The sequence below is a fragment of the Euleptes europaea genome, chromosome 19, assembly GCF_029931775.1.
Source record: "Euleptes europaea isolate rEulEur1 chromosome 19, rEulEur1.hap1, whole genome shotgun sequence".
Classification (NCBI taxonomy): Eukaryota; Metazoa; Chordata; class Lepidosauria; order Squamata; family Sphaerodactylidae; genus Euleptes; species Euleptes europaea.
Window position 1 is genome coordinate 31,521,787 of NC_079330.1, and position 14,991 is coordinate 31,536,777.

The 14,991-nt window shown below is 44.1% G+C and overlaps 1 protein-coding gene across 1 annotated transcript in view; it reads left to right on the plus strand.

Annotated features, from left to right (window-relative positions):
* The window catches only part of APPBP2 (amyloid beta precursor protein binding protein 2), a 67,162-nt gene that overhangs the window by 8,043 nt on the left and 44,128 nt on the right, over positions 1-14,991 (plus strand). The gene's annotated exons all lie outside the window — the stretch shown is intronic.

The following is a 14,991-nucleotide window of genomic DNA, read 5'->3' on the forward strand; positions in this document are numbered from 1 at the left end:
AGAGCCAAATGCCCCTGCATATTTGGGGAGCTTTGACATGATGTCATGCTCACAACTCGTAGGGCTCCCAGGGCTTCCCTCTTTAAATCTGATCAAAGAATAACCTCTTTGGTCTTATTTAGACATGGATTTGCAGGTGGCTGTGGGCAAAGCTGTGTGGAAACTCTGCCTGCAGCAAATATGGGGAATAAGCTCTGCATTTGCCTTCCCCCATTTTTGGCCCTTTAATTACACACACACACCTTGACCTGGATAGCCCCAGCCTAGCCTGATTTCATCAGATCTCAGAAGTTAAGCAGGTTTGGCCCTGGTTAGAATTTGGATTGGTGAACCTCCATGGACTACCAGGGTCTATATGCCAATAAAGGTTGATTGGATTGGATTGACTACCAGGGTCGTGATGCGGAGAGAGGCAATGGCAAACCACCTCTGAATGTCTCTTGCCTTGAAAACCCTATGGGGACGCTGTAAGTCAGGTGTGACTTGACACCACACACCTACCCATACACACACACTCTCTGAGCAGTTTCATTTATTTATTGTTTTGTACCTCAGCTCAGCTGAGAAGGGGAAGGTACAGGGTAGGGGCTATGTGATTTGTCTGAGTTGCTGTGATGGAGCAAAAAAGGATGGGCTGGGAGGGGGACAGCATCAGGAGCTGTGCAGGAACGGGGCATGTGGACGCAACCTCTGCCTGCTTCCACACTGCTTGATGCTGCTTCTGCAGCAGAGGTGTCTTTTCATAGACTCATAGGCCATTTATGCAGGGTCGATTCTGCTCCTTGCTCAATGCTGATTTTTTAAATCCGCCCTTTAAAATGACTATTCATGGTCCCAATACAAAAGGAGAAAGTCAAACAAATTCCACCCCCCCCACTTGCCTGCTCCTTCATTCCTTCATTTTCATAATTCACAGTAGGTAGCCGTGTTAGTCTGTCTGCAGTAGTAGAAAAGGGCAAAAGTCCAGTAGCACCTTAAAGACTAACAAAAATATTTTCTGGTAGCGTATGAGCTTTCGTGAGCCACAGAAGAGAGCTGTGGCTCACGAAAGCTCATACCCTACCAGAAAATATTTTTGTTAGTCTTTAAGGTGCTACTGGACTCTTGCCCTTTTCTACTACTTCATTTTCATAGTCATTAACAATGGTCGTTTGCATAGCTAAGGCTCAGCTGGGATTCTGCATGCTTCCTTCAGTGAATGCTTCATGTTAAAGGGGCTGTTAAGAAATGCGAAGCAGGTATGTGCCAGCTGAAGCTTCAGCATGAAGAAATCAAAAAAATATGCCGGCACTTCAGCCTGGAATGTGCTGCTAATTACCAAGCATAAGCGGCCATAGGGTTGGAAGGCACCACCTGGGTCATCTAGTCCAACCCCCTGCACAATGCAGGAAATTCGCAACTACCTCCCCCCACACCCCCAGTGACCCCTACTCCATGCCCAGAAGATGGCCAAAAAAAAAAAAAAAAAACACCCTCCAGCATCCCTGGCCAATTTGGCCCGAGGAAAATTGCTTCCTGACCCCAAAGTGGTAATCGGCACTACCCTGGGCATGCAAGAAAGGGCCCTGAGAGCCAAACACTGATGCAGACCTTCCTGCCCTCCCTTTCATGATCCGCCTAAAGTCATAGAATGAGCATTGCTGACAGATGGCCATCTAGCCTCTGCTTAAAAACCTCCAGGGGAGCCCACCACCTCCTGAGGAATCCTGTTTCACTGAGTAACTGCTCTAACTGTTAGAAAGTTCTTCCTAATGTTTAGCCGGAAACTCTTTTGATTTAATTACAACTCATTGGTTCTGGTCGGACCTTCTGGGGCAACAGAAAACAACTCAGCACCATCCTCTATGTGACAGCCCTTCAAATACTTGAAGTTGGTTATCATATCTCCTCTCCAGTCATCTCCTCTTTCATGCCCCATGTGTGGAAACAACCAAAATGTTCAGAGCACTTGAAGGATAAGAGAGGAGAGAAGGTCCTTGAGACCATGAAGAATCCTAGAGTGGGAGATTTCAGGAGGAGGGCGAAGAATCCAAATATTTTCTCCTTCCCAGTGATTCCTTGTCTCCCAGTTTGTGTGTTTTGCTTAAATTTAATCAAGCAATTGATTTATGGAACTGACTAAGAAATAGAGATGGTCGCACCGGATGGAGTTAACAGTGGCTGTAGCCATGGAAGTTCAGTGTAACTTACATCTGAACACCAGATTATGGGTAGAAATGGGGTGGGGGCCTGTTGCCTTGATGCCCTGCTTCTGAGTGGGCAGAAGCATCGGATTAGCCTTTGCTTGAAAGAGAATGCGGGCTGAGATGGACTCTCAGTCTGATCTAGTTCCTATGTTCAGGCCTCCCACTTAATCTACAGCTAGCTAAATCCATTTCCTCTCTTGTATGTATGATCTTTCTTCTCCAAAAGGAGGAGAAACTGGTAAAATTTATTTTCCAGATATAACCAGGAGGTTATGAAGTGTTTTTTTTTTAAAGGCAGGATTATAGTTTGAATATGAATTATATGAATTATCTCGTAGAGAGAGAAAACCCTAGCAACCCTGCTTTGGAGAAGAAAGCAAAAAAAGCCTGATAGGGGATTTCATTTTGTTTCCCCCCATAAATAGCAACATGGAGTTACAATTAAAGTCTCTAATCCTGTAGTGAAGTCTGTGGGGTGGTTCTTGCTATGGATTTCTCATGCTATGGAGCTATAGCAAAAAAGCTTTAGTCAAGCTTAATATACTTTATACTGATGGGTTGACTTCTTGAATATTTACTCATTAATCTGGAGAACTGGGTCTGGTTCCCCACTCCTCCACATGAAGCCTGCTACCGTAGGTGACCTTGGGCCAGTCCCAGTTCTCTCCGAACTCTCTCAGCTCCACCTTCCTCACAAGGTGTATTATGTGGGGAGAGGAAGGCAAGGCAATTGTAAGCCGGTTTGAGACTCATTAAAGGTAAAGAAAATCAGGGTATAAAAACCAACGCTGCTTCTACTTCTGTCCCTCCTCTTTCTCCAAGGAGTTCTGAACAGCACCCGTGGAAGGATGGATTTCTAGGCAGTTCCCCACCTACTGGTCAGGTGCACACACATGGATTTGTTCCGGGCTTTTGGCCATTTGCGCAATGCGTGAGATTTAGTGAGGCAATACAGCTTCATAATAGTGGTGATGGGTACATGTCAATCAATCAATTTATTTACAGTCAATGACCAGCAAAATCTGATATAAGACCAAAAAACCTGTTAAAACTATCAGGTATTATTACTACAATTAAAATGATAAATCCCTGATCTAAATACATGGCTACTAAGTGCTATTCCAACATTACAGACATAAACATAGATATTAACAAAAATTACATTTGAATACACATAAATCTCTGTACAGGGAGTGCAATTAATAAAAGCATGAATTTAACAATTAATATTAATTAGGCTACGTTCTTCTGCCTTATTAGACATGCCAATGCACAAAATTTTGCCACCTTGAGGGTAGTTTCATTAAAGCTGTTGGCAAGAAGAAGGGCGGTGTAGAAATAATTTGGTCTGCCTGGATAGTTATGCAGTATTGGACTAATATACCTGTTTCTGATCTCCTGGTAAAAACAACAGTATAATAGGGCATGTTCAATAGTTTCTACCTTGCCCGACTAGCAGGGCATAAGGATTGTGTGCATATCTCCCTTCAATAAGGGCAGGGGTACATGTCAGAATTCTCACATATGGTATTTACTCCATTGCAGGACTAGGTTTTTCCCCAGGAATGCCATCACACAAAAGGGGGGGTCATCTTACATTCACATACAACAGGGGTGGGGAACCTTTTTTTCACCAAGGGCCATTTGAATATTTATAACATCATTTGTGGGCCATACAAAATTATCAACTTAAAAATTAGCCAGTCAAGCCCCAATCAGGCAGCTGCCCCAGATGACCCCCACACGGGCAAGCAGGCAGGCATTGAACCGGTGGCGCACTCGCCCACCTGGTGGCACAGGATGGTCTGTTGCACCAGCAGGGCGTAGCCGTCCAGCCACATGCTGGAGTTGCTCCTGCTACCTCCGCCTTCAGGGGTGAAAGGAGGACACACTGACACACTTTCAGGGGTGAAAGGAGGACACCCCCCGCACATTCTGCCCCTGCCCCCTTTAACCCCTCCATTGTCCCTACTTCCGCCCCCAGCCCTCTTGTAGTACAGAGGGAATACGTTTCTCCATGGCCCGGGTGGGAAAGGGTTAACACAGTTTCTTGGGCGGTCCTAGCAGCTCCATAGCTAACGACTCCTCTGCAATGGGGGGAAAAGGTTCCTTTCTCAGCAAAACAAACTCACATCTGCCTTGAATAGAGGCTATTCCTGTCTGCGGGAGGGGACGGATCGCCAGTCTTAGGTCCTTCTAAGCTAGAGATCTGCCAGGATCCACAAAGGGCTGGACCAAATGATTTCACGGGTCTTAAACAGCCCCCGGGCCTTAAACAGCCCCCGGGCCTGACGTTCCCCACCCCGGACATACAAGTTACAGGTTATGTCCAGTAATTTTATTGGTTGTGTATAGCTTTTTTCTTTAGGGAGGTCGTCTTACATTGAGTTGCCTTCCTTTCAAATAACTACGGCTCTTAAGCTGCTATATCTCCGCTCCCTTCTTCCTATCAACAATATGTAGCCAATAATATTGGCTTAGCTTACAGAACTGTGGTGAAGGATTGTTGATATATGTATGCAAAGCATTTTGAATGTTTTCAAATGAATATTATTTGCAAGCATGGTCTGGTATCTGATAGTTCCACAGTACATTGTTTTAACATAGATTAATAGTTTCATTCTTGCCACTGTACTTCACTTTTCATCTCAGAAAGGAAGAATCTAAAAAATCTGACCTACTTTTGAGGGATTCTTTTTAAAGTCTGGTTAGCTAGATATGGGCTGGCCTGGATTTTTTCTGACAAGTGTAACTGGATGAAGACGAGCCAGTGTTGTTCCTGTTATACAGCTAAACAAATGGATTTCTCACTGTAGTGCATGGTTGATTGTGTGCTGTATGATTGGAAGCCATCATAGACAGTTCACAAAAAAAATCTTTGGAGAAGGTTCGGAAGTTACAGACAATGGACTCAGCAGACATCTTGCTGTTAGCCCAATTACAGGGCTTAATGATTGCTTTAATAGATATGGTGCCTTGGGCCAAGGTTCACTCCATCCTTATTGGCCAAGGAGGCCATGGTTCTCCAACCTGGTGGGACTATCCACAACACCTGCCTGAAGGATTTTAGTTTCAACAAACCTACTCTCACAGGATCAGATTCTCCATCCTGACCTTACCTGACTCCACCCAGTTGCATGGTGATTAAGCTGCAAACACTCCTGAATCATGGCTTCCCAGAGGAAGTCACGGTGGTTATGATGACTTCATGGATACATTCAACAGCCAATGTGTATATAAATGCACTTGAAAGGCTTTGTGTAGGTGGTACTGTTGCAAGGGAATTTTGGTTCTTCAAACCAGCATGGCTCAGAGTTTAAGATACAACACGCTATGCTAGCAAGTAGCTGGCTTGGCTTCTATTCTCCCTCAGGTATATGGTTTATCTATCTCCAGACATCCTGATGTTAAGCAGATCTGTCATGCCCTCCTACACCTCATCACTTTCCTTTCTGGCATCTCCATGTAGTCCTCCAGGTATTTATGAGACATCCTTTAACCTATGGTTGAAGTACCTCACCCTCAAGGTTCTCTTTTGTTGCTGTCACCTCAGCGAGGTGTGTGTTGGAACTGGGAACGCTCTCCATCAGACCAGGTGTTCTGGGTGACTCTGGTCAGGCCTGAGTCAGATATAGGCATGCACGTAAGAAGCCCTAGGTGTCTAATTAGCTTTCATATGTCAGATCATTTAAGTATTAGCTAGAGGTGTGCATGTGCCGTCAAGTCACAGCTGAGTTATGGCAACCCCGTAGGGTTTTCAAGGCAAGCACCATTCAGAGGTGGTTTGCCAGGGGTCACCAATCTTTTTGACCCGGTGGGCACCTTTGGAATTCTGACACTGGGTGATGGGCACCACCACAAAATGGCTGCTGCACTAGGTGGAGCCAATCACAAAATGGGTTCAGGAGGCACAGCCAACCACAAAATGTCAGTGATCAAGGTTATATGTAACTTTAATAGTAACTCTTCAACATTTCAGGTAGAAGCTCTGTTTTACAGGATGCCTTTTAAGTCTACCCAGGCAATCAGAAGTTCTGCTGGGCAAAAGCCCCACCCAATTTCTAAAAGCACTTGGCGAGCAACAGGGAAGGTTTTGGCAGGTGCCACATTGGAGTTCTGCTTTCAACTCTCACATGTCTCAGCACATCTGTATTCGAAGGATGGCACTGTTCTGCAAATCTGATTCCTTGCTTCTCTTCTTCCATCCCATGGCTAGATGAAGGAAGGCTTCTAAGACATCAGTAAGCAAGTGGTTGAGAGGCAGTATTTACATAGCTTCCAAGTCCATGGGTCTCATGTCCCCAGAAGGCATCACTACTCAAGGCATTAGGAGTTCTGCTTGCCTTTGATGAGAATGTTTCAGTGGCAGAAAATTGTGAAGCAGTATCTTGGGCTTCACTGTCTACATTTGTTGGCCACCACAAATGTGAATACAATTGTTTTGGCTATTGTAGCATTCAGGCGAAGGGTGCTCCAGCAAATCCTTTGAATAGCTGGAAGTGAACAGTGATTCTGCCCTCATTCTGTACAGCTTTGTAATACCCCATTCATCAAAATCTGGTTTCAGGCAAGAGCAAAACACTGAACTTGCTATGAAAGTTCTCTGGAACTTGGAGGAAGTAATTTTGTCCAACCTGTTTAAGGAGAAGTGTTGGGAGTTGGATCAAGGCACCTGTTCTTACCTTTCCTATACATATTTTCCTACAATGTCTGTTTGTGACGTTATGATCAAGGCTTACTGCCTCTGTTTTTTCCCCTTGGTTCTACATGTTTAACTTTTCTGAGTAGACATAAATAATTTTTCATGATGGACTACTTATATGGCTATAGAGGTCTACAAACTGAAAGTTGGTGGGCGCTTCCAGTAAGGTGGAGATAAAAGTTTGCAGTCAACTTCCTGCCTCTAGGATTATTGGAAATACCCGTTCATCAAAACAATATCCTTAGCGTTCTAGGTAAAAGGAACTTTCCCAGTAAGTTCCAATGTTCCATTCTCTCAGAGTGTGTTTTGACTCTGCCTTCAGCCTTAGTTATAGGGCTGTTTGTTTTCTCAGCCCTCTCAAAATGTGCGTTTCTTCAGTTTATGGATAATACTGACTATATGGAAATAAGACTACTTTAAGCTAATAGTGTCCTTTTGTTGACTACAATTTTGATGGTTTCTATTTTCCGCTCTTACAGAGTTTTCCTATTTTGCCAAGGGCCAGAAACGAAGATTGCACTTCCATCTCTATCATTACTAATACTTGTAATTATTGTTTTTTTGGGGGAAATCTGAACAAATAAATCAAACATCATGATGTGTTCTATATTCTTGAGGTAGTAAAAGAAGCTTAAATTTGATTAGAGAATAAGAATTGTCTGTTTCTTCAAAACATCTGTGGTGTGGGAGAGGGGGAATAAATTGGGAGGGAAGTTCTGGGTCCCCCCCCCCTCATGGTTCACCTGGGGAGAACTTTCCACCAGTGGTGGAGCTTTCCCAGCTGCTCAGCCCCACTTCCTGGCTCCTCAAGCCTCTAGGGCAGTGATCCCAAACGTTGCACTCACATGTACCACATGGGTTCCCTGCTGCCCGTTTGCTTCTTCCCCAGAGCAAAGAGCATTCCTCTATGTCCTTTGCTGGAGAACCCAGAAACAACTGACTTCATAGTAGGAGGCTTCCAACTTCCCGCATTTTGGGTTTTGTTCCAGTTCTCCATGACAGCCATTTATTTATTGGTTTTGGGCCCTCCACGGCAGCCGCTTTGTGATGGTGCCGCCCATTCCCAGTTCTCAAAGTTATAAAAGTGCCCACACAGGCTCAATAAGATTGGGGACCCCTGCTTGATAAGGTTAAAGAAACTTATGCTTTAATTAAGTTGACGTATTATAATAATGACAAAAATACAGAAGGACTGGACTCTCGCTGGAACTTAACAATTTCAAGGATGGAAAAAACACTCCCGTGTGTAAATCATAGAGAGGTAGTGATGTAATAATCATGCAGCTTTTAGATAAATAATTGGTTCACTGTTATGGGTATTTTAATTATATTAGCAGCACTGTTTTAGTTTCTTTTCAAGAATTTGTATTATGAGTATTTTAGTACTGGTATATTTCCATTTTCTTTTTTTCTCTTAATAAATTATCTCTATCTATCTATCTATCTATCTATCTATCTATCTATCTATCTATCTATCTATCTATCTATCTATCTATCTATCTAAAAAGATGGGGGCCTCTTCTCTAGGGAGAGCTGTAAACTGGTTGTCTTGGTTCAGGTAGGCACCTGGGGCAAGAGGTAACAGGAATAGTTCAAATGCAATCCTGGGTCAAAACACAGGTTTCCCAAAGCCAAGCCTCAAACCAGAGGGGCAGATCCAAAGGGCACAGGCCAGGTCGCGGTCCAAAGTCGGGGTGAATCCAATAAGCAAAGTCCAGGTCCGGTGCAAGGTCAACACGCTGAGAGCTAAGGCACAGGACACCAGCAAGTACACAAGGGTTGTGGACAAATTGCTTCCACGCTGGCTCACCTCTTTTCTGGCTGCTTTTATCGGGAGAACCCTGATCAGGAATGGGCAACTGCTCAACCTGCTGAGTCATACAAGGATAGGTGCTTCTGCTCAGTGGCTGAGCAGCCTGCACGGCTGTCGGCCTCCTGATCCTTATCTGACTCAGGCTTGCAGCCTGAGGTTGTCCGGTGCTGGGCTGTGCCTTCTCTGGCATTCCAAGGGCTCTTGCGACTCCGGGGGCGAGGCTGGTGGCTGGAACACTTCTGTTTCAGGTTTGGATCCCATGCTGCAAGGCTGACGGCGTGGCGTGCTGACTTCTGCCTGAGACTTCCCCCTGTGCACCTGATGGAATCTCTGATTACCAGAGGCCATTCAGTGGATTTGTGCAAGAAGAAGAGTTGGTTTTTATATCCGGATTTAGCCAAATTTTGCCTCCGGTCAAGTGGGATTCGTAAACGGCTGATTGAAAACCTTTTCCCATAGAAGATCTTTCCTTTCCTCCTCTTCTTCAAATCATCCCTCCCAGAACCATCAACTTTTATTATTTTAAGCTAACTTTGATTTTTATTCAGAGCTAATATTGTATCAAAATAAAATTTGATTTGATTTTATAAATGCCGACTTTCTCTACCACTTAAAGAAGAATCAAACTGGCTTACAATCACCTTCCCCTCCGGACAACAGACATCCTATGAGGTAGGTGGGCTGAGAGAGCTCTAAGAGAGCTGTGACTATCCCAAGGTCACCCAGCTGGTTTCATGTGGAGGAGTGGGGAAACAAATCCAGTTCACCAGATTAACACCTGCCACTCATGTGGAGGAGGGGAATCAAACCTGGTTCTCCAGAGTCCACCGCTCCAAACCACCGCTCTTAACCACTACACCATGCTGGCTCTCAGAAGATTGATGAGGGGTCTTACCATTGAGGGTTCCCTAATGTTCTTCTCAGGGGCACCCCAGGCTTTATCAGCACACAACTTGAAAACCGTTCGGGAAACACATTCCTGCATCTCTACATGAATTTTTAATGGCTGACTCCTTTCCCTGCACCAGATCACCCACCTCATGTTGCTTGGACATATAGTTTTCAAATTCTAACAGAGATCCAGAAACTTAAGCACATTTTGAGGTGTTGCGACTTGACGGGACTTAACACACACAAGGAGAAGAGGAGTAGAGTTGTTTGAAGCTGTCTGAACTTCTGATTGTTATTAAACACCAAAGGCACCTTCCAGTGTGGTTTACTTCGTGGAAATGAAACCAGCTCAAAAGGAATTCAGATTATGCCTCTATATGTCAGTGGTACTCACTCCGCAGTTACAGAGAGCCATATTCACAATTGTGTGTGTGTGTATAATTCTATCAAGTCAAAGTTGACTTATATCAACCCCTCAAGGGGTTTTCAAGGCAAGAGATGAACAGGGAGTTTGGTTTATCATTGGCAGCCTCTGCATAGCGACCCAGTACTTACTTGGTGGCCTCCCATCCAGGTACTAACCCTGCTTGGCTTCCAAGATCTTATGAGATGAGGCTAGCCCGAGCCATCCAGGCCAGGGTGCATTTGCAATTACCAGCAACCAAAAGAGCCACGTAACTATTGTATACCTTGTGCACTGCCCTACCAAACATACACATAAGATATAGCTATTAATATGATAACCATCTTCAAGTACTTGAAGGGCTGTCATATAGAAGATGGTGCCGAGTTGTTTTCTGTTGCCCCAGAAGGTCAGAGCAGAACCAGCGGGTTGAAATTAAATCAAAAGAGTTTCTTTTCTAACAATTAGAGCAATTCCTCAGTGGAACAGGCTTTTTCGGGAGGAGGTAAGCTCTCCTTCCCTGGAGGTTTTTAAGCAGAGGCTAGGTGGCCATCTGTCAGCAATGCTGATTCTATGACCATAGGCAGATGATGAGAGGGGGGGGCATCTTGGCCATCTTCTGAGCATGGAGTAGGGGTCACTGGGGGTGTGAATTTCCTGCATTGTGCAGGGCGTTGGACTAGATGATCCTGGTGGTCCCTTCCAACCCTATGATTCTATTCTATGATTCTACTGTATGTAAATTACTGGAATGCCTCTGAGCAAGTGGTTGTCTCTGCCCACCCCTGCTGAGCCTTAGCCAGCCCTTGTGTATCAAGAATGAGGGGAAGAGCTCCCATCTTTGCCACCTTGCTCTCTCATCAGGATGAGGCACAGTCACTCAGGTGAGAGAGATTGCCAAGGGGTCCAGAGGAGGACCATCTGGCTATGCCGAAAGGGGAGTAAAACTCACCACCCCACTGTGGCCAGCTGGCATTTTTCTTGGATGTCTGCTGTGGTGGTTTTGCTCTTTTCTCTGTGTTCATCTTCCTGTCCTCCCGCCAGTTGCCCCAATCCTGAGATGAGAGCGCAGAGACTGCGGAGAAGGAGGAGTGGGTGTTGGAGAGGACATGTCAGCATGGTGTAGCGGTTAAGAGCAGCAGACTCTAACCTGGAGAACCAGGTTGGTTTCTCCACTCCTTTACATGAAGCCTGCTGAATGACCTTGGACTAGCCACAGCCCTCTCTGGACTCTCTCAGCCTCACCTACCTCACAAGGTGCCTGTTGTGGGGAGGGGAACAGAAGGCGATTGTAAGCTGCTTTGAGACTCCTTAAAGGTAGAGAAAAGCGGGGTATAAAAACCAACTCTTCTGCTACTGCTTCCACCCTTGAAGTAAGACCCATAGTTTACTCATCCCCCAGTCCCTCCAGCAGCAGCTGTTTTAAAGTGGTAACCACCTTCTAACCGCAAACCCTATCACATCACTCACTTTCCTGGAACATGGAAAGGGTGCCACGTTGGGGAAGAGCTGCAGGTGTCTCCACAGCCACTGAATATCAGTGTTCTTTAAAAAATGCATAGCTTCAGTTAGATGTAAGCTTCTTGAATGGTGGGTCGCGATCCCGTATGGGGTCACATAACTGAATGTGGGGGTCATGAAAAATGTGGCAGCAAGATTTAATTCTTTATGTAAAAATAAACAAGTACATCCATCTCAGTATGGAAATTTGCTTTCGTCTTTAATAAATGGTAAAATTATATGAAAACCAAAGAATTGTTTTGAAATAAATTTCTTTATTATTTATTATCAGTAAATGTTTGATTTGTATACCTATTTTATATATCTATACGCCCAGGGTCGCGTAAAAATTTCTCGGGTGAAAAGGGGTTGTGAGTGGAAAAAGTTTAAGAAGGCTTGGGTTAGTTCATATGTCTCTCTCCATCCTAGGAAGTACCACTAAACAGAGAGAAACTAATGTTTAACTTGATAATCTTGTTCTCTTTCATTCCTTCTCTTGGAGGCCAGTGAAGATTAAAAAAAAACAAAAACCCTGCAGTGCCTCTAAGTAAAGGGGGGGGGGTGTGAAATGGCACCAGTCAAGTTGAGAAAGGGGGGGGGTGACATGGCACCAGTCAAGTTGGCAAACTGGGCCAAAGGCTGCTGCTTCTGTGACCCTTTTTACTAGGAGGTGAAATACTTTATGAACACTTTCAGTGTAATAATTACTGAATAATCAAGTGCTGCTTGTGGCTATTTAAACAAGTTTATGCTTTCCCACCCTTGTCTTGATGTTAAAATGCTTAAGGGTTTATAACACAGCTGGTGTAATGCAGGGTAGAATATTATGAGGTTGCTCAGCCTAAAGATTTAAAATTACTGTGTAACCATCTTGCCCAGCCATCTTAGCCCACAAAAGTATTTATTTATTTAAAACATTTATTCGCCACCTTTCTTCCTTACAGAGTTCAAGGTGGATTACAAACGTAGATAAAACACATCAAGTGAAATACATTAAAAACATAAATCCAAAATTTAAAAGCACTACTCAGGGCTGCTGCTAAACTGAACCAAATGTAATCCTAAATAAAACCGTCTTCAACTGCCTTCTAAAGATCAAAAGTAGTAGCCCATCTCCCGGTATGTTGCTATGAATTAAATCTCAGAAGGGCAACACTGTTCATCTGTTGTAATCCAAACAACAAAGGGATGGCATCTTAAAAGTCTAACATGTTTATGGTGGTATGGATGTCTTTGAGGCAGAGCCCGCTTCTCAGGTTAATTATTTACCCATGTGGCACATCAGTAGCTTGAAAGGGGAGACCTGTCTACTAGTCTGTTCACATTTCCCCACTTCTTTGACTCAGTTGGTTCTTGCCTACCGTGGTGAACAAATAAGCCATTGACTAAGATTTTAAAAAATGAAATGTTTTCTGTGGCATGCATTTAAAAAAACACTATCTTTGCCTGCTTAAAGTTTGACGCCCATACTTTTAACAGTGCCTCTTGTAACTTGATTTTCCACTGAATAGTCTGTTAAAGAGCGCAAACAGTGAATGTAGTAAACAAACTTTGTTGGCTTATACTCTAGTGAAGTCAGTGGAAGAGCTGCATTTTTTTATGCCAAGTTCAAATGAACAAAGCTGTTTTACGGCCAAGTGGCTTGCAGGAGTGTTACCAACAGCAAAGTGTGTACAATCTAATAAGCTGTTTTTTAAAAAAAGTAATTCACAGTTTTCTCCCCTGACCCCCTTTCTCTGTTAAGGATTAAATATATTTTGTGAAAAATGATGAGTGTGTTGTACCCTGAGAGAGGAGTTGTAGTGTTCACTGTATTTTAACGATTTTCAGAATGTAAAAATTGCCTAATGGGCTTAAACTGAAGTTCCACCTGGCCAGCATTCTCTTCCCAGCAGCAGAAAACAGGATATCCTGGCAGACTCCAAGCAGGGTATAAAGGAGATCACCTTGCCTTGCATCTGGTAGTCACAAGGGGGTTTCCACATCAATAGACCCAGGTATTTTAAAAAAAGAGTTAGACAAATTCAAAGGGAACCTCTACATCCAGAGGCAGTAAAACTCTGAATACCAGACCTAGGAGGTACCAACAGGGAAAGACCTCTGTGCCCTGTGTGAAACAGAATGCTGGATTTAGATGAGCCAGTGTCCCCATTCAGCAGAACAAGTCACAGGTAAAAGTAGTAGAAGAGCTCTGCTACAGCGTGCTATTCCCCGCAAAGGCAGGAGGGAAACTGGAAGTTGGAGGCTTTCCCGCCCAGTAGACAGGAAATGAGAATTTTAGTCCTGCCTCCCCGAGCAAAGGGTGGGAAAACCCAAGCTTCAAGATGCCCTTTTACCTCGGAGTGGAAAGAGCCCTCTCGGTGAGTAACAGAGCTACAGTAGCCAATTTGCACATCTCGTGGAATTCTTCAAATCAATTCCATGTTGAAAAATCATTGTTTCCTTTTTCTTGACCTGCTAGTAAAATGACTGAGTGCTAGTAAAATGGGTGTGAGAGAGAGGAATTTCTGTGGTTTATGGCTCTTCGCGCACTTCACTAATAGGCAGTGACTTGCTCCCTGCTTCCATAGTACAGCTCTGGTTTGACGAGGTTTGAGTGGCATGATTGGCACCCCTTGTTGCCATCTCCCCAGGTATATGTTTATGCATGTGAATGCATGGGACCAAGGGAAGCATACAAGGAATTGAAAATTAGTATTAGTGGCGTTCCCTCAGATAGCCAACTTGATTGATCATTCTTCTGTCCATAGGCCAGTGAAGTGTAGGCAAGGTGGGAGTTCCTATATATTGGGAGGATTGCCCCAGGTATGCAGAAAAACATTACTGTGACTGTGTTTATTTTTTTTTAAATGCCTTCTTCCTGCAGCACACTGTGACATGGATACTTGACAGCTAGATTCAAGTACAGCCGCACCTTAGAGAACAACAAGTTTTTCAGGGTATAATAAGCTTTTGAGAGTCAAAGCTTGCTTTGTCAGATACCGTGGGTATTTGAGGAGGAGAAAAGAAGAAACATGGAGTTGGAGAACTTGGCCTTCTGAATCCCCCAAGAGTTATCCTGGAAGGGAATGGCTGGAACAGGGAGAAGAATTTCCCAGCCATTTACCACCGCCACCCCATGTCTGTTCATGGCCCCCTTTGCATTCTAGCTCTGTGTAACCTGCGATGTAGACAGATGTAAAGTAACCTGCAATGTAGACATAATGTAGAGTGTGAAAACTATTGGCAGATCGCCCACCCCAACTTCATCCCACCCCCTTTGCCACAGTGTTCATATTTTATCCTTACTTCCCTACCCATTTAAGAGACTTGCCAAGCTAAGGTAAAACTAGCAAAATATTAATGAAAAAGTATGGACTTGTGCATGCAAAATCCATGCTCAACATCCCAGATTTATGTAGCTCTGAGAAAAAATGGAGGTGGAATATAATTATTGACCGGGAGAAGTTGCCTGACTTTTTTTTTTTAAATAGAGCTTATACTTTACTGGTGTGAT